This window comes from Mastigoproctus giganteus, unplaced genomic scaffold (genome assembly GCF_048544385.1).
Source record: "Mastigoproctus giganteus isolate SK-2022 unplaced genomic scaffold, ASM4854438v1 scaffold_16, whole genome shotgun sequence".
Lineage (NCBI taxonomy): Eukaryota > Metazoa > Arthropoda > Arachnida > Uropygi > Thelyphonidae > Mastigoproctus > Mastigoproctus giganteus.
Window position 1 is genome coordinate 2,723,800 of NW_028328293.1, and position 20,267 is coordinate 2,744,066.

Sequence of the window (20,267 nt, forward strand, 5' to 3'; positions counted from 1 at the left end):
AAATGCCCAGGTTTTGACCTCTTAGAGGTTGAGATTATCAAAAAATTAGCAGAAATAGCACCAGAAAAATTAATAGCACTATATAATAACTGTATGACAGAATGTATATTCCCAAAAATATGGAAACAAGCTGTGTTAAGATTAATTCTCAAAAACCCTGAAAAACTCCCAACTGATCCCAAATCATATAGACCAATAGCCCTACTCCCTGTACTAGGGAAAATATATGAAAGACTAATATATAGCAGATTAGCTTAATATTACACAGAAGCAGGTTTGCATTCCAACAATCAGTACAGTTTTAAGCAGGGCAATTCCACGGAGGATGCCATGCACCACCTACTGACAACAGTTAAAAACACAGGAGAAATATATGCTGGCAATCTCCATTGACTTTGCTGGGGCATGGCATTTGACTCACTCTGGTGGCCTAGTGTCCTTAGGAGACTTCGCCAGGCAAATGCCCCACAAAACCTCTATAAGGTAATAAACAGCTACCTTACAGACAGAAGTGTCTCAATACGTACAAGGTTCCATGAATTGACATGCCCTGTGAATAAAGGCTGCCCACAAGGTTCAATCCTTGGCCCTTTCTTTTGGAACATTGTTCTGGACGAATTTCTGGCCTTGGATCTGGGCCCCGTGGAAAGCCTGGCCTTTGTAGATGACATGATTTTTCTTGTAAAAGGTAACTCACGAGTGGTTGTACAACAAAGAGCAAACGCCGCCCTCTTGCAGCTGCAGGAGTGGGCACAAATGCACATGCTCAAAATATCACCTGAAAAAACCAAACAAATACTTCTAAAAGGCAATTTGGACATAAGCAGACGTCCACAAATCAAAATTAACACAACCACTATAAAAATGGTAACAGAACTAAAATATCTTGGAGTGGTCTTTGATTCAAAACTAACTTTTTACCCCCATTTGATCTACTTGGCGAAGAAAGTGAGAAATTATGCAGGTATGATTGCCAGGATCAGTCGAGCAGACTGGGGGCTCAAAAGAAAGACCCTGGCGGTCATATACCGTGCAATGTTCCTACCTGTTATTACCTATGGAGCCAGTGTTTGGTTAATCCGCTTGGCCATAGCAAGAAATAGGAATAAATTAGAATCAATACAAAGGACAATACTACTCACTATTACCAGAGCGTGTCGCACAGTGAACACATCTGCACTACAGTTGCTGGCCGGAACTCTCTCACTTTACCTGGAAGTAGCTAAAAGAAGCTTATATTATAGATTTAAAAAGGGCATACCCACAGAATTTCTGGGGATAGCCCTTGACACAACCAACACCTTCAATGATGAAAGAAAAAGAATAGCCACAGAGCTCCATGAGCTATGGCAAACAAAGTGGGAGCAGGAAACCAGAGGTCTGGTTACCAAACGGTTTCTGCCACGTGTGTCAATAGTTAGCCCAGAGCCACCTAAGTGGTATGCCCCTGGACTTTTTACAACATTTATATTGACAGGTCACGGCTCCCTAAAGGCGAAACTAACCTCCTTAGGCCTGACCGATGACCCAAACTGCACCTGTGGCGAAAGTGAAGACTGGGCACACATTCTATATGAATGTATAATATATGACATCCCCAGAACAGAGCTAATAGCACAGATTGGTCCCCTTCCCAGGGGAGAAGAACATCTGTTCATCATAGAAGAGCAAAATTATAAAGCTTTTACATCTTTCACACAGAAAGTATTCGAAATGCGCAGAGCAATCCAAAGAATGGCAATTCAGCCCCCCAGCAATTAGACAATAATCAATAGTAAAACTGTCCAAGTTTCCCACCACGCCCAGACGATGACTTAAAAACTGTTAGGACAGCAGTATTCTGCACCCTGACAGAAACCTGATATAACAAAACTCCCCAGGACTACCCTGTCATGTGTAGGAACCTAGGGCCTACACCAAATAAGTAACCATGCAGGGGAGGGAGATGTACAGGCAGCCAGGGAAGCAGATTAACTGAAAAATATCAGTAAGCTAGTAGCAAGGGGATAAAATGTAGAATGAATGAATGAAAATGAAAGATAGAATGAATAGGCTGGGCACTGAGTGAACTAGGAATTATGCTAAAAGGGAATAAATGGCAGTTTTGGTGAAAGAAAGAGTGACCTAGCATGAGGGAAAGAGAGAGTGAATGTAATTGGCCGAAAGAATACAAAGTTAAAAATAACTTACATTACTTTACATATACTGTACTAACAAACATTTACTAACCACATAAACATTATCACTGCATTCCCCCCGGCCTGCAAAAAAAAAAAAAAAAAGAAGGAAAGAGAAGGGGAAAAAAAAAGTATATACACAGGGTGATTCACTACCAGTGCGACAAACTTGCAGGAGGTGTAGGGGCACAAAAACGAATCGGAATCACATAGCATTGCAGGGTCCGAAATGCCTTCGTCATGCGGTAGAGGACGTTGAACGGGAGGTCGCGTGGTGAACAGCGATCCCGCTGGAAGTCAGCATTTGCAAACAGGTTCCCGAGGCAGTAGGATATACAAGTATTCAAATGTTGAATTGGCCGACATGCACCTCGCGCATGAAGCTGCAGACTGTAACGGCGCGCCGCTCTTGCGCTTGTACCAGGAACGTTTCCCGCACAGGCGTGCTCCTCATCATACAATTTTCGCACATGTACACAGAAGGTTACGTGAGACTGGTTGTTTCACGAGAGGTACCATGAATTGAGAGCGAACGACGAGGACACCAGACAATGAGGAGAATGTCCTACGTCTTGCAGAAGGCAATCCGAGTACGAGTACTCGAGCGATAGGCCAACGATTGGGTATTTCCCAATCCACTGTACGGAGGATACTGTCAACAAACCAAATGAGTTCATACCATCTGCAACGTGTCCAATCATTGGAGCCTGCGGATTATCCACTCCGGAGGACTTTTGCTACTTGGTTTCTTCAACAGAAACGGTTCGCAAATGCTGACTTCCAGCGGGATCGCTGTTCACGCGTCCTCCCGTTCAACGTCCTCTACCACATGATGAAGGCATTTCAGACCCTGCAATGCTATTTGATTCCGATTCGTCTTTGTGCCCCCTACATCTCCTGCAAGTTCGTCGCACTGGTAGTGAATCACCCTGTGTATATATATATATATACACCTAATTCTGTTTTTACACGATAGATACGTTCCTGAAAAATACGTGTAAAAAAAATTCGTGTAAAAAAAGACATTGTATTTATGGAAGAAAAGAAGATTGGTTCCGGATCTAAAAAAATCAGTAAAAATAATTAAAAAAAAAACACAAAATATTCGTTTTAAGCTTATTATTTTATTTCAACAAAATACACATGTAATAATATGTAATTAAAATGTACTAAAATAAATTTGTATGCATATGAAATGAAAAAAAATTCTTCATGAACAAAAAAAATCTGTTTAACACATAACAAGATTTTATTCATTTTCACTTTCTAATAATAAACGGCGCATACGTTTACGTACGACTGGAATATCACTGCCACCACTAGAAATGTTGTGGACATCGTCTTCTTCCTCTATTAATGAAATTCTTTCTGTGATCTCTTCAGCAAAATCAGCACGAGTCTCCTCTGGTGCTGATGTTTCACCGGTTTTACGAACGAATTCAGTTATTAATCGTTGTGTTTGTGTTTTGGTTAGGCTGTTATATAATTCTCTGTAAGAGGCTGTCAACAACTTCAGTTCACGTTGAAACTTCCCAGTGCGTTCCTCATTAGGGTCATGTTTGACAAAATGATTACCTAATTTTCTGGCCAGTTCCAGACCTTCTTTTATTAAATCTGCATTTAGAACAGGATCATTTTCTTCATTATCACTACGTTCTGTGGGATAAGGAGTCCCAAGGACAACCTCTAATATTTCATCTTCGCTTAGGGCTTTGTCGGTTAACAATTGATCAATATCTTCAAACGATAGATCATCGAATCCTTCTCCAATTTTGTGTGCCATTGTAATGATGTTGGGAAATTCGGTCGTATTAGGGATGATGGGATCTTTGCTTTTTACACATTGTGGCCAAACCGCTTTCCAACACACATTTAAAGTTGCTGGTTTTAATTCAGTTAACGCTAATCCAACTTGATTGATACAATCCACAATTGAGAATTTCTTCCACACATCAATGACTGTTAGTGTTTCATCATTAAGTTTGTCCAAAACGTGTTGGAATGTTCGTTTTACGTAGTATGTTTTAATTGTCGCAATTATACCTTGGTCTAGCGGTTGTATCAAAGATGTAGTATTAGGTGGCAGAAATAAAATTTGTACGTTTGGGTGTTCCAAGACAGGATGGCCGGTTGCATTGTCAAGAATCAGAAGAACTTTAAATTCGAGACCTTTCAAATTCATATAACATCTGACTTCTGGGACGAAACATTTGTTGAACCATTCTGTAAAAATAGTAGTGGTCACCCAGACCTTCTTGTTTGCCATCCAGTGAACAGGCAGTTTATTGATATCTACACCTTTCATTGAACGTGGGTTTAGGGCTCGATTTACCAGCAGTGGTTTCAACATACGATCTCCTGAAGCATTGGAGGAAAATAATAAGGTCACACGATCCTTAGCTACCTTAAAACCACCAGCAGTTTTCTGCGATTTGGCTACATACGTTCTGTTCGGCATTCGTTTCCAGAAGAAACCAGTTTCATCTGCATTCCACACTTGATCAGGAGTGTATCCTCCATCTTCAATAATTTTTGCAAGTTCCTGCGGGAATACTTTAGCAGCCGATTCATCTGCAGATGCAGTTTCACCTTTAATTTTTATATTACGAAGAGCATTCCTTTTAAGAAACCCTGTCATCTAACCTGTACTCGCAGAAAATTCATACTTTCTGTTTAACTGAGATGAAGTGCCTGGCTCCTTTTCTTTAATCTGTCTGTAAATTCTTAGTGCTGTTTGCTTGATGGCATTTCCATCTACTGGTACTCTTTTTTGTGACTGATCTTCTATCCATATTACCAGGGCCTTTTCCATTTTTTCCTTGACAATATCTCTTGTATATGATGATGAATTAACACTTACTTTTGTTCCAGAACATACCGACTTCCTAATTGCAGCTTCATTTTTCTTAATAGTTCTTATGGTAGCTTCATGTACACCAAAATGCTTTCCTACAGACGTAGCCCCTTGTCCAGTTGCAAGACGATCTAAAATTTGAATTTTTAAGTTCCAAAGAAATCGCTTTCCTTTTCATTTTGGTAATAGGCGAATTATTCGACATTATATAAGGGCTACCGAAAAATATCTCAGTTATAATTAATAAAAAAAGGTATGAAAATTTTGTAAACTTACAATTTATTGACTATCGGCAAAATTAATAAATTTATATGTGCACAAATTTCACTAAAGATTCTTTCACTTTGAAATAGAGCTTACTACTACATGTCTGCCGAAGATACAATGCACGAATACCGTAGATGTGCACCAAATTCAATAAAAACGTTGATGATTCATAGATACCTAGACGTACACATTGGTAAGCAAAAGCACGCGTTTCAAAACGCATACACTAGCTGTTATCCAATCTATTGGTGCGTGTAATATAGAAATGATACTAATATGCCACAAATAAAACACATTTTCTTAGAATTTAGGCAAAAAAAAATTCATAGAAATCGTGTTAAATCAAAATGACTCGCGTAAAAAGAGAATGAAATATTTATTTTGAATTCGTGTTAAACCAAATTCGTGTAAAAAAAGTTCGTGCAAAAACAGAATTAGGTGTACATATAAAAAAAAATGCAAGTAGAGTGAGAATGCAGATTACGAATGAAATAAATGGGTCTCTCCCACCCCCTTGCCTGGTGGGTTCCCCACTGCCAGCTAACATATTCCATCCCCAGAGCAGGATGGGCAGCTTGACCTTCATACCGGACTCGACACTGCTTGGACATGACACTGACGAAGACATTCTGCAGCTTTGCTGCCAACACGCCATTGGCGATCTGAACTGGGTACTCTAACCTAGTTCCCTTTAAAACCCCATCCCCAGGCAGTGGGGGGGAGACAGATCCCTGTCTCCTCCCCTCCCTGCCTACCCCCATACTTTGCCTGGTGGGGCTCGTTTCCACTGACCTCTTATGGGGATGCCTACTCTATCATCCCTATTCTTCTATCTGTTTCCCCCCCCAGTCTCCCCCTCTCTCACTAAATCGACCAAGGTACGCCCTTAACAATGCCGCCAAATTCTAATCAAAGTCTAAATTTCACCGGTTTTGTCTAAATCTCTAAGACAACAAACATATTAGCTATTATCTAGCGTATAGCCTCACATCTAAATTTAATAACATAAAAATTTTGCCCAACCTATTAGGCCTTTAGCACATCTCTTTAGCATTCAACCCCAATCAGCGATTTCCGAACAGCAATCCCATTAAGCACTAATGTCAAATGAGTAAAATTTTTTTTTTTTTTTTAAGGTCCTAGCCCACTGAAATCCCAGGAAACTAGGTGGCAGGACCTGCCAGAGCAATTTGTTGTGATACTGGATACACCCGGCTAGCCTCCACGTGGCAGGGTATGGGCAACGTCAGGCCCCACTAGGGGCCTGGTGGCCAATAAGCTGGTCAAACAATGGGCACAACATATCACACTACACAGACACGGCCCACACACTTTTAAGTCTCTGGCTTGACAGTGTACTGTCCTCGATACAGCGAAACACACGCGGAGTTGGGAGAAATCCCAGGTGCCGTTTCACACGAACATACCTTATACCTTATGCAGTGTACAGCGTGTCTGGCATGACAATTCCTTACACCCCTTTCGGGTGTAAGGAAAAGCCACATGTGCAGGATGATCTTGGGGGAGCAGTAACTGAACCCTAAAGGGTTCAGTTACTGCTCCCCCAAGATCATCCTGCACGTGTGGCTTTTGCGCAGTGGTTTCTCCAAGAAAGTGTTCAAGATTGAATTTTCCAGCCTATGTTTTGGTCACAGATGAGGCTTATTTCACTCGGGAAGGCTTATTCAATCAGCACAATGCTCATGTGTGGGCTAACGACAACCCACACGGTGTGCACCCCCATGCGGCACAACATCGCTTCGCAATAAATGTGTGGGCAGGTATGGTCGGTGACTGCTTAGTCGGCCCATACCTGTTACCATCCCACATGAACTTCGCTAAATATCGGATCTTTCTTGAACAAGTTCTACCAAGGTTACTTGACGATGTTCCAGCAAATGTGAGACGCAACATTTGGTTTCAACATGACAGGGCGCCCATCATGGAAGGTGCGTTCTTGACCATTTGAACAGGAGTTTTGGGCATCGATGGATTGGCCGTGGTGGACCCGTTGCCTGGACCCACGCTCACCTGATTTATCGAGCTTAATTTCTTTCTGTGGGGGGCCCTGTATAAGCTGGAACATGTAGAAATTACAGGAGAGATTCTAAGGCTGATTACTTGGTGGCTGTAGGGCAGAAGTTTGTGATTAATGGATATTCTTCAGATTGGTGTGAAGTCTGAAGTGGTGCTCCCCAAGGATCAGTTCTTGGACAACTGTTATTTCTGATTTTCATAAATGACACTGATGATAAGATAGAAGATTTGATGTCAAAATTTTCAGATGATGTATAGATTGGTAGAGTAGATTATGATCAGTGTTGGTTCAAGGTGACTTGAACAGGCTTCAAGAATGGTCAGAAAAGTGGCATCTATGTTTTAATGCAGCACAATGCAAGTACTTAAGAAATAGCAACCTCAAAATATATTATACACCTGGTGGAGTTGAATAAAAAACAGTAGAGGAAGAAAGGAATCTGGGAGTTACAACACAGACAGATATGAAGTTTTCTGAGCAGTATAAACAGGCAGCCAGGAAAGCCCATGGTGTCCTATTGATGATGATATGATTTATCAAACGTTATCCTGTAGAGACGTTATCCGTTATCTTGTGGAGGTTACAGTTGCACTGTATAATGCAATTGTAAGACTGCATTTGGAATACAGTGTTCAACTATGGAGATCTCATCTGAGAAAAAAGCACCGAGCTTCTTGAAAGGGTCCAAAGAGGGGCAACATGCATGGTGAGATCAGCAAAAGGGTGACAAAGACTAGGAAAGACTCCGATTATGTGGGCTACAGAGCCTGGCAGCCAGGCACCTCAGAGGTGACATGACTGAGGTTTATGAGGCTCTGAGAGGGGATAATAAAATGAATGAAGGTGGGATTTTTGCTGTTATAGAGAATTTCAGAACGTGGTGGCATAAAATGAAATTACAGGGGAAGAAGTTTAAATTAGATTGTAGGAAGTTTTGTTTTAGCCCACAAGTTTTACTGACATCGCAGGTAGTTGAAGCTGACAGTATCCAGTAACTATCCAGCTGACCTTTGAATATATTGGTATCCATGTCAAATGGATAGTTATCTGTGTGAAGAAGGAAGCAAAGAATTTGTATTTTCTTATCTACTCGTTATTTTATTTATTTTTTTGTTTTTCCTGCCCAGTGCAGCAAAAGTCTGTAGTTTTCTTGTGCTATATAACTATTACTATTTTCATTTCCACTACCCTGAATGCAGTACCACACAGTTAATAAGTTACTCTGAGATTACTGCTACCCATATGCAGTATCTTGCATTTGTCAATGTTAAACTTCAAATGCCATTTCTAAGTCCATCGACCCAATTTTCTTAGATCTTGGTGCAATAGCTCACCCTGATTACTGTTGTTTAACCACTCTGCCAACCTTTGTATCATCCGCAAACTTAGACCTTAAGCCTGATATATCTTCATCAATATCATTAATAAATAATGTGAAAACAACACCCATCACCGCGGGTACTCCACTCAATAACACTGGTCCATGAAGAGCAGTTCCCATTGATAACCACTCTCTGTTTTCTTCCACTGAACAATCGCCTTATCCATTGCAGTAACTTGCCCTTAATGCAGTTTTTACAGCAATCTTTTATGTGGAATAGTACAAATGCCTTCCTGAAATCCAAGTATATGATATTAAATTTTTTTTTTTCATCCAGTTCCTTGGCCAATGCATCATAGTAACTTTTCAGATTGGGTAGAGAAGACTGCCCTTTAACAAATCCATTCTATGACTGCAGTATAATTGCATTCTTGACCAGATGGTCTTCCATTACTTCTTTAACTTGTGACTCTACTATTTTCTCTGGAATAGATGTTAAGCTAACAGGTCTGTAATTACTCATGTCACCTTTTAATCCCCCTTTATGAACTGGGGATCCATTTTAAATCTCCAGTCCATATTCACCTTCCCTGAATCCAGGGATACTCTCATACTTATGGCTAATGGTTTGCTTACCTCCTTTTCTGCCTCCCTCAACATAATTGGGTAGATTCCATCCACCCCAGGCTCCTTTTTATGTTCAGCTTCAACAATTTCTCTTCCACTTTCCCTTCAGTTACCACAAAGTCATTTAGCTCGCTATTAGAATTTAATAAACTTTTGTCATCACCTCCCCAAAGAATTCTTCATGTGTGAATATAGATGCAAAATACCTATTCAATTTGTTACCAACCTGAGAAGGGTCATCAATAGTTAACCGACTGACATCAAGTGGCTCAATGTGATTCAGCCTCTTCCTTCTACTGTTAATATAAGAAGTCTTTGCTGCTTTTCTTTGCCAGAGACTTTTCATAATCTGCCCTAGCCTGTCTAACTTCCTTAGTGACTTGATTACGAACTAATTTATATATACCATAGGCTTCTGTATCACCTGATAATTTCTATGCACTCCATGCACTCTTCTTCTCTTCCAAGTGTCTCAATAGTTCATCTGACATCCATTAGGTCTAAGAAGCCTTGAACAGGAATTTCTTCACTGGTATGAAAAGCCTAGTAGCTTCTAATTACTTTCCTGAATGCTCCCCATTTAGAAATTGCTGTTGGTAACATTATCAGCTGGTCCTACTGCATAGAATTATAAACTCTTTGAGACCACTGTAGACACCCTTACAAAAGCCATTCCCTTCACCTTTGATAGTAGTTATGTGTTTAATTAAATTCCACATTAGTACACTGTGATCACTGCCACTCAGTGAATCTTTTACCTGCAGATTCTTAAGGCACAAAGAATGACTGCTGATAACCTAATCAAGAGTATTGCTTACTCTTGTTGCCTCTCAAACATGCTTCTGTAGCAAACAGTCATCCAAGAAATCAGCAAAAGTCTTGCTAGTGTTAGTGACCAACCCACAAATTCCAGTCAACATTTGGAAAGTGCCTGAACCTGCCTGAATGCAATGAGAAACTGCTAACTGCCACAAGCGTGAATTGGGATAATTTGTTATATTTCAAATTTCCTTCAAAGTTCCCCAGGCAAGGAACTGTGTACATCAGTTCTTTCCTCTTTCATAAATAGCATCTTGTAGATTCTCGAACTTAAACTGACAACACTGATGCTGCAAAACATCTATTGCTTCATCTCTTTCTTTATCTTTAATGACATCAATAAGTACTGAAAACTTATCCACAAAAATTTTCCAATTTGGAAATGATGTGCTATCGATTGATGATGTTTGTACCATGTCAGCATTTATAAGAACATCAATTTTCACCGGGAACTCGAGCACTATGTAGTCACATGTGACCATAAATATTTTCTCACTTAGCAAAGTGAGCTGAAATTTTAATCTCTCCATACATTGGCAGTAGCGATGATTACGACTAAGTCAGAATCATCCTTTCGGTTTAGTCTGCTATGGTTATCAATTTCGAATATATTATTTTACCAAACCTAATTCCTGCCTAATCACATTTTGATTATCAAATATAAAAATTTACACGATGATGAAATTAATTGTATTACATCCACAAGTTTTATTCGTCTGACCACTTATCCTCATTATGTGCAGAGTGGCAATCAACAAGCAACATAATTTTTCAATTTCAGAAGACTGCTCGCGAAACACAACAACAACAACAACAATAACAAAAAAAAAAAAAAAAAAAAAAAACCCAGGACTATTCATAATTCTTAGTTACAGCTCTTCTGTACAAAATATGTGCAAAAATATTATTTATAGAAATAAATAATATTTTTGCACATATTTTGTACTTCCTCCTAAACTGATACACTTTTTAAAAGCACACATTCCAAAAATTTGAATTTATTGAAGGGTCACTCCATTTTTCTAAATATTAACAAGTCATTTATGCATATCGAATACTTGTATTTCATCTTTAACTGATTTCATATCTTCATTTTGAACATCATGTTCAGTTTAAAACTTTTTCTTAAATGTTGTAGTTGTTGGTGACTCTACTGTCAGGGAAACGGGGAACATGCTTTGTAAAAAGGATAGGTGGAACAGGACCAGGGTATGTCTGTCAGGGGCAAAAGTTTATGACGTTGTAGAGCGGATATCATCTTTTAAGGGCACAAAAGGTGATAAAGTTGTACACGTTGGCACTAATGATATTAAGAGTAGGAGACCGGCAGAATTACTTAACAAGTACAGGTCACTGTTGAAAAAAAAAAACCGTGAATTAATATTGAATTTGAAAGTGTCCGCAATTCTGCCCAGACACGATAGGAGGGAGTATACGATGAGAGCCTTGTCGATCAATTCGGCCCTGGAAAGATTGTGCAAGGCTCAAGGGGTAGAATTTTTTTCAGCCTGGTCTGTACTTGTTAACAAGAGAGACTGCTTCTACAGGGATGGGATACACTTAAATAAAAAGGGTGCAAGAATATTTGCCGATGCTATCGAAGCAGCGTTAGGTGGGTCGGAAAACTGCTAGCTTGGGGGGGATACAAGGACTAATAGATTAACAGTAGCCACTGGCAGATGTGAAAGTGATTCTTGCACAGCTTCTATTGGAACAAGCAGCAGCCTGGAAAACAAGATGCAGGATATTTCAGAGACAGCTGGGAGTCATTGTGGTACAAGTAAACACATGGGTTGTGTTAGGGTAGCTAAGAAAAAGAACAGGTGCATGTATACTTGCGTGTACACCAATGCTAGGAGTTTGGTAAATAAATTTGATGAATTTGAGGTATTGCTCAAAGCATCAAAGGCGGATACTGTTGGGATATCAGAGACGTGGTGTCACACAGATATAAGGAATGCAGAACTGGAATTAGGGGAGTACAACGTTTACAGAACAGATTGGAAGGGAGGAGGGGTTATGCTATTAGTTAAGAAACACATAAAATCCAAGGAAGTGAAGCCAGTCGACATCTCCAGACAGTGCAGTGTCGAGTCAGTTTGGTGTGACATAAGCACTGGGAGATCAAAATTGAGAGTAGGAGTGTGCTATAGGCCTAATTACTCTGATGAGTATAATAAGAAACTGTACAGGGAAATAGAGTGGGCCAGTAAATCAGAGAGTCTTATAATGGGGGATTTTAATTTCCCAGATATTGAGTGGAATTTGTGGGTTGGTCACTCACACACTAATATTTTGAATACTTGTATTTCATCTTTAACTGATTTCATATCTTCATTTTGAACATCATGTTCAGTTTAAAACTTTTTCTTAAATGCCAGTGGCTACTGTTAATCTATTAATCCTTGTATCTCCACAAGCAAGGCTTTTGTGGATTTATTGGATGATTGTTTTCTACATCAGCATGTTCGGCAGGCAAATAGAGGGAGTAATACTCTTGATTTGATTATTAGTAGTGATTCTTCATGCATTAAGAATCTGCAGATAGAGGAACCACTAGGTGGCAGTGATCACAGTGTGCTGAAGTGGGATTTACTCAAAGAGGTAACTACCATCAGGAGTAAAGGGAAGGGTGACTGCTTTCGTAAAGGCGACTACGATGGTCTGAGACAGTATTTAGATTCTATACAGTGGGACCAACTGATGATGTTACCAACAGCAAATTCAAAATGGGAAGCATTCAAAGAACTTATCTTGGAAGCTACTAGGCTTTACATACCAACTAAGAAATATTGTTCAAGGTTCAGGCCTAAATGGATGTCAGATGAACTAATGAGACATATGGCAGAGACGAAAAATGCTTGGGATACATATAAATTAACATGTGACAAGCCTATGATAAATATAAGTTGATCTGCAACCAAGTTACAAAAGAGGTTAGGCAGGCGAAGGCAGATTACGAGAATTCTTTGGCAAGGGATGCAAAGAAAAACAGCAAAGAGTTCTTTACTTATGTAAACTCTAGAAGGAAGGGGATGAATCAGATTGGTCCACTTGATATCGATGGTTCAACTGTTGATGATCCTGCTCAGGTAACCAACAAACTAAATTAATATTTTGCATCGACATTCACACATGAGGAGTTATTCAGCGAGAGGAATGCCAGAGGTGTATTCAACTCTGGAAGTAAGCTAGATAATCTTGTAATAACTGAGAGTACAGTGGAGGAGAAATTGTTGAAGATAAGCACAAAAAGGCACCTGGGGTAGTAGTAGTAGTAGTAGTGGCACTTGATGCAAGAAAGCAAGTGTAGGAGCTTATGCAGCATCAGCCAAAAAAAAAAAAAAAAAATCACACCATACCCTCCAAATGCCTGTCCAGTTCCTCCTTAAATTTATTTAACCTATCAACTTCCACAACGACAGATGGAAGTTTGTTCCAGCAATTAACCACCCGCTGGCTAAAGGCAAATTTCCGCACATCTATTCTACATCTATCCTTTCTTAATTTGAACTTATGTCCCCGTAGGTTCGTATTCTGAACAAGTGGGAGGATCCCATCAGAATTCAGCGTGCTCAACCCATTCAAGGCCTTATAGACCTAAATCAGATCACTGCGCAGGTGCCTAGTCTCCAGCCACTGCAATTTGCAGAACTTAAGCCTCTCTTGGTAAGAGGATCCCTTCATTCCCCTCACCAATCGTGTTGCTCTTCTCTGTACACGCTCAAGCAAATCTACATCCTTCCTAAAATGAGGCCTCCAGACCTGTACGCAGTACTCAAGGCGTGGCCTGACCATTGCCTTATACAGAGGGACAATCACCTCCTTTTCCCTGCTAGCAAAATTCCTATATATCATTGACAAAACCCCATGACCTGCCCTAGCAGCCTGTCTACATTGCTCAGAAAACTTCATATCTGACTGCACAATTACTCCCAGGTCTTTTTCATTTTCTACCACCTTAAGTGTAGTACCACACAGTTGGTACGTTTCTCTGGGGTTACTTCTACCCATATGCAGTACTTTGCATTTGTCAAGGTTAAACTTCAGTTGCCACTTCTTAGCCCATCTGCCCAAATTATCTAGATCCTGTTGCAGTAGCACACTGCCATTACTGTCATTAACAACCCTGCCAACCTTCGTGTCATCTGCAAACTTCGACATTAAGCCTGATATACCTTCATCAATATCATTGATAAATATACAAAACAACAGTGGACCCAACACCGAACCCTGTGGGACTCCACTAATAACATTAGTCCACGAAGAGCAGCACCCATTGATTACCACCCTCTGTCTTCTCCCACTTAACCATCCTTTTATCCATTGTAGCAACTTACCCTTAATACCATTCTGCTCCAATTTGTACAGTAGTCTTCCATGCGCAACAGTGTCAAAAGCTTTCCTGAAATCCAAGTATATGATATCAAAATTATTTTTTGCATCCAGTTCCTTTGTGACCACATCATAATAACCAATCAAATTTGTCAGACAAGACTTTCCCTTAACAAACCCATGCTGTGTCTGAATTATTGCTGCAGTCTTGTCTAGATGATCCTGCAATGCATCTTTAACCAGTGACTCCATTATTTTACCCGGAACAGAAGTTAAACTAACTGGTCTGTAATTACTCGTGTCACCCTTCGAACCTCCTTTGTGAATTGGGGATACATTTGCACATCTCCAGTCCGTGGGAACCTCCCCTGAATCCAAGGATGCTCTCATAATTATGGCTAAGGGTTTGCTTAGTTGCTTTGCCGCCTCCTTTAATATAACTGGATAGATCCCATCCACCCCAGGTGCCTTTCTTATGTTTAACTTCAACAATTTCTCCTCCACTTTGCTCTCAGTTATTACAAAATCATTAAGCACACTGCTACAATTTGATAACCTTCTTCCATTTTCAAACTGTAATAATTCCTCACGTGTGAATGTAGATGCAAAATACTCATTCAGTTTGTTTGCTATCTGAGCAGGATCATCAACAGTCGAACCATCGATGTCAAGTGGACCAATCATATTCATCCCCTTCCTTTTAGAGTTTATATAAGTAAAGAAATCCTTGCTGTTTTGCTTAGCATCTTTTGCCAAAGATTTCTCGTAATCCGCCTTTGCCTGCCGAACCTCCTTTGTGACCTGATTACAGACTAGCTTATATCTGCTACAGGCTTCTGCGTCGCCTGATAATTTATATGCATCCCATGCATTTTTCTTCTCTGTCACGAGTCTCATTAGTTCATTTGATAACCATTTAGGCCTAAACCTTGAACAATATTTCTTCATCGGTATGAAAAGTCTAGTAGCTTCCACGATTAATTCCTTGAATGCTTCCCACTTAGAATTTACTGTTTGTAACATCGTCAGTTGATCCCACTGTACAGAATTTAAAAACTGTCTGAGACCACTGTACTCCCCTTTACGGAAGCAAAAACCCTTTCCTTTACCCCTGACGGTAGTTACCTCTTTGAGTAAATCCCACTTCAGCACACTGTGATCACTGCCACCTAGTGGTTCCTTTATCTGCAAATTCTTAATACACGAATGATCACTGCTGATAACCAGATCAAGAGTATTACTTTTTCTGGTTGCCTCTCGAACATGCTGCTGCAGAAAACAATCATCCAATAAATCCACAAAAGTCTGACTAGTGTGTGAGTGACCAACCCACAAGTTCCAGTCAATATCTGGGAAGTTAAAATCCCGCATTATAAGACATTCTGATTTACTGGCCCACTCTATTTCTCTGTACAATTGTTCATTGTACTCATTCGAGTCATTAGGCCTATAACACACTCCTACTCTTATTTTTGCTTTCGCAGTGCTTATGTCACACCAAACTGACTCAACAGTGCACTGTCCATCTATATCAACTGGATGCACTTCTTTTGATTTTATGTTTTTCTTAATTAACAGCATAACACCTCCTCCCTTTCTGTCCTGTCTATCCTTTCTGTACACATTGTACTCCCCAAATTCCAGTTCTGCATTCCTTATATCTTTGTGACACCACGTCTCTGCTATCCCAACAATATCCGCCTTTGATGTCTTGACCAACACTTCAAATTCATCAAATTTATTTACTATACTTCTAGCATTGGTATACATGCAAGCATACATGCTCCTATGCCTATTCCTTGTTACCCTAACACATCCCATATACCCAACTATTCCAGGATGACTGCCATCCGTCCCTGAAACCCCCAACACCCCTCGCTCCAGGTCGCTTCTTATTCTAATAGAAGTTGTGCAAGAATCACCTTCACCTCTGCCTGCGGTTACTGTTAAACTATTAGTCTTTGTATCCCCCCAAGCTAGCAGTTTTCCGACCAACCTAACACTGCCTCGATAGCATCAGCAAATATTCTTGCACCCTTTCTATTTAAGTGTATCCCATCCCTGTAGAAGCAATCTCTCCTGTTAACAAGTACAGTCCAGGCTGAAAAAAATCTACCCCTTGAGCCTTGCACAATCTTTCCAGGGCCGAATTGATCGACAAGGCTCTCATCATATACTTCCTCCTATCGTGTCTGGGCAGAATTGCAGACACTTTCAAATTCAACCCTAATTCTCGGCTTTTTTTCAACAGTGACCTGTACTTGTTGAGTAATTCTGCCGGTCTCCTACTCTTAATATCATTAAGATGGGATCTATCCAGTTATATTAAAGGAGGCAGCAAAGGAAGTAAGCAAACCCTTAGCCATAATTATGAGAGCTTCCTTGGACTTAGGGGAGGTACCCATAGACTGGAGATGTGCAAATGTGACCCCAATTCACAAAGGAGGATCAAAGGCTGACACAAGTAATTATAGACCTGTGAGTTTAACTTCTGTTCCAAGAAAATTAATGGAGTCACTGGTTAAAGAAGCACTGCAGGATCATCTAGACAAGACTTCAGTTATAGCTTGGATGGTTTTGTTAAGGGGAATTCTTGTCTGACCAATTTGATTGGATACTATGATGCAGTCACAAAAGAACTGGATGCTGGGAATAACTTTGACATTATATACTTGGATCTTAGAAAGGCTTTTGATACTGTTGCACATGGAAGAAGACAGAGAGTGGTAATCAATGGACACTGCTCATCGTGGACTAATGTTATCAGTGGAGTCCCTCAGGGTTCAGTATTGGGTACATTATTGAAGGCGCCTCCGTAGCCAGGTGGGCAGGAGCAGCAGTGCGTAGCACACGCTTCTTGATTAGACCGGGGTTTTTGCCCGTGCCCACCAAATACGGAAGATGCGGAAAGGTCAGGGAATGACCACCTCATATCCCTGGAGCAATATGGCCTTAGTTGCTAATGCTCCTAAAAACCAAATAACAAACAAACAAACCATTATTGTTTTCTGTATTTATAAATAATATTGATGATGGTATATTAAGCTTAATATCCAAGTTTGCAGACGATACAAAGGTTGGCAGGGTTGTTAAGGACACTACTGGCACTATTGCTGCGGCAACAGGATCTGGAAAGGTTGAGCAGATGGGCTGAGAGGTGGCAAATGAAGTTTAACATTGACAAATGTAAAGTACTAATATATGGGAAACAGCAACCACAGAGCAACATATCAACTCTGTGGTACTATACTGACAGTGGTAGAGAATGAAAAGGACCTGGGGGTAATTGTGCAGGCAGATATGAAGTTCTCTGAGCAGTGCAGATGGGCTGCAAGAGTAGCTCATGGTGTCTTATCAATGATATACAGGAATTTTTCTAGCAGGGATAAGGAGGTGATTATTCCCTTGTATAAGGCAATGGTCAGGCCACACCTTGAGTACTGTATACAGGTCTGGAGGCCTCATTTCAAGAATGATGTACAGCTGCTGGAATGAGTACAGAGAAGGGCAACAAGGTTAGTGAATGGAACAAAGGGTTGCTCTTATGAAGAAAGGCTTAAGTTTTGCAAATTACAGTGTCTGGAGACTAGGCACCGGTGAGGTGATCTGATAGAGGTGTATAAAGCTTTGAATGGTTTGAGCATGCTCAATGCTGATGGGATTCTGCCTCTTGCTCAGAATAATCACCTGAGAGTGCATAAATTCAAATTGAGGAAAGACAGATGTAGGATAGATGTCCGGAAATTTGCCTTTAGCCAGCGGGTAGTTGGTTCGTGGAACAGACTTTGTTGTGTAAGTTGATAGCCTAAATAAATTTAAGGCTCAGCTAGGTATTTCGAACGAACAGAGGGGTGTGGTGGAAGTTTTTTTTTTTTTTTCTTTTTTCTGGCTGATGCTGCATAAGCTTTCTTTCTTGCATCATATGCTTCTACTAATGCTAATGCATAATTTCAGCATTTTGATCATCTGATAACTGTCAGTCAATGACCTCTATTATGCAATTTTTGAAACATTCAGTTTTTAGTATTTGGTTATCAAATACTCCAAGCACACTATACACATCATGGTAATATATTTCATGTAACGGTGATTCGAAAAAAAAAAAAAAAAAAAAAAAGGCAATAAATTTTAGTGGCTTTTCTTCTGCAAGAAACAATATCTTTAAATACTTTGAAAAATTTTTAATATTTGATCAGTTGCTTGGTATAAACTTAACCAACATGTTTTTGAATGCATCAATAACTTATTATATAAAGAACAAAATTGTTTCATTTATTTACTGTGTAGTTGGCAAAGAATGACAACAGTTCACCAAGACCACTTCCACATTGAAAGCCAATCTCTCGGTTCAATCTGTAGTGCATTATGCAGAGAAATGAAAATGCCATGTATGAAGTCATTTCTAGTAGATCCAGTTTGAGAGTGAAAACAAATTCATGCAAGTAGAGATGATAAACACTACAAGGTAAAACCATTATATTTAAAATTTCAGAAAGGCAGTACACATAGGGGGGTGGACAAAATAAGGGTAACACCTATGATAAGAGTCACAGATATGTACTAATATGGTGTTGAGCCAAACTTTGCTTTTAAAACAGTTTGTGTTCTGCATAGATTTGAATAAATTTTGAACTGTCTTAAGAGGAATGTTCCTCTATTCTTCATGGAGGAACATTAAGCTCTTTAAGTAAAGAAAGTGGAGGAAATATGTTTCTCACTATCCTCTCCAAATATGTCCATCATAGTAGCTTAATAATGTTTGTCTGGTGAGTGTGCAGGCCATGGGAAATGCTTAGCCTTAGCTCCTCAAACCAATATTGGACACATCTGGTTGGTGTATTGGAGCATTATCATCTTGAAACATGGCATCATTTATAGGAAACAATGTTTGCCCCATGAGATGAACCTGGTCACTCAGAATATCAAAGGTAGTGACAGTCATTTGCCTATTCAGGGTGATGATAGGACCTAAAGAATATCAAAATATTGCTGCCCAAACCATTGTTGATCCTCCTCCATGTTTAATGGTTGGCAAGACAGTCATAAGCTATCAAGACAGTCAGGATGATGAGCTGCCTTTGGCATTCGGCAAACATTAATTTTCCTTGGTGTTGGAAAAAAGTGTCAATGATGGTTCATCTGAAAATATGATATGTTTTCAATCATGAAGTGTACAGGTTTTGTGCTCATTCTCTTTCTACGCATTACCATCAATAATGACTGGCTTGGTAATAGAGACTATGCTATAAATTTCAGCTTTGTGAAGTTATAGCCAAACTGTTTTGCTAGAAACTGGATTGCTGAGGCAACAGTTTTATGTTTTTGGGCTATAATCCCCTGCAGTCTCTGGAAGTTTCTTTCAGTCAGCTTCAATTTTTCTACCCCTTTATCCATACCCCTTTATCCATAAAAATTTTCTTCTACCCCTTTATCCATAAAAACTAACAATTTTTCTACCACAATTTGTCCTATCAGATTTTGTTTTTCCACTGTTGGTGAATGCAGACATCACTTTTCAATCCAGTGGCATTGGATACATTAAACAAATCAGCAATTTTATTCATCGATGCCCATGCTAAATGTGCACTAACAATTTGATCTCTTTGGAATTCAGACAGGTAGGTCATTTTCTTCATGTATTTTATATATCACCTCTATATAAACAACAGCTATTATCATCTTTCCTTCACAGTACTACCCGCAAGAAACAAAAAAAAATATATAAAAATAAATAAAAAAAATAAAATCACCACTGCATGTTCAAAAATACGTCATATAGCAATTACAAAAACTACTACTTTCATTTATCAAGCATTTTCATCATTTTTC

General features: G+C 39.7%; 1 protein-coding gene across 1 annotated transcript in view; it reads right to left on the reverse strand.

Moving 5' to 3' along the window:
- Positions 1–20,267, reverse strand: part of LOC150074894 (vacuolar protein sorting-associated protein 11 homolog) — a 612,407-nt gene that overhangs the window by 14,398 nt on the left and 577,742 nt on the right. The gene's annotated exons all lie outside the window — the stretch shown is intronic.